We start from the raw sequence: 883 nt of genomic DNA on the forward strand, positions 1-883 counted from the left end.
TGTGCGCGCCTGCTCGTGGTATTTTGTGGAAGAGCCACACTCAAGGGGCCAAAGAGCCGCATGTGGCTCGCGAGCCGTGGGTTGCAGACCACTGGTATAGGGGAAGGAGTGGGGACTTTGGATACTAAGCTAGATTTGAATTCTGGCTCAGCTTTGGTTAAAGTCTTTTCCTCATCAGTAAAGCGGGGATAATGAAGACACCTGAATCGCAGGAGTGTGGGCAGGAGAGAGAATACATGGCACATGTCTAGTTTATTGTTGACCCATAGTTACTGAAAAATGATAGCCATGATGATGATGATGATGATGTTAGTGATACTGACTATGATGCAAGCCAAACTCACCTTTACCTGTAGCAGAGGCTGGACTGTCACCCCTCAGACATCCTGCACTTGAGGCTTTGAAGGCATTTCCCTGTGTCACCCCCCACTGACTTCCCCATATGTCAGGGAAGAGGATGAGGTGACCTTGCTATTCACACTTCACAGATGCAGAGCTCTGGCTCAGAGGGCAACTCACTCTGCAGACCACCCCCTGAGCCTGGTGCCCTGGTCTGTTCAGTGTTCTTCTCACTGCCTGAAACTTCCATCCACTGACCCCAAGACTAACCCACAGAGCTACCTCCTTACTCTTCAGAAGTCAGGTGACAGGATGTGGAGAAATTAGAACATTTATGCACTATTGGTGGGACCGTAAAACGGTGCACCCACCATGAAAAAGAGCATGGTAGTTCCTCAAGAAATTAAAAACAGAATTGCCATATGGTTCAGCAAGTCCCAGAAGAATTGAAAGCAGGGCCTCAAAGAGATATTAGCACACCCATGTGTCTTACAGCATTATTCACAACTTTAGGCCCAGAGCATGAAATTCGTGTGTGTGTGGG

At 48.4% G+C, this 883-nt stretch overlaps 1 protein-coding gene across 1 annotated transcript in view; it reads right to left on the bottom strand.

Annotated features, from left to right (window-relative positions):
- The window catches only part of LOXL2 (lysyl oxidase like 2), a 101,479-nt gene that overhangs the window by 65,428 nt on the left and 35,168 nt on the right, over positions 1-883 (bottom strand). The window lies entirely within an intron of this gene.

The sequence above is a fragment of the Myotis davidii genome, unplaced genomic scaffold, assembly GCF_000327345.1.
Source record: "Myotis davidii unplaced genomic scaffold, ASM32734v1 scaffold1166, whole genome shotgun sequence".
NCBI lineage: Eukaryota > Metazoa > Chordata > Mammalia > Chiroptera > Vespertilionidae > Myotis > Myotis davidii.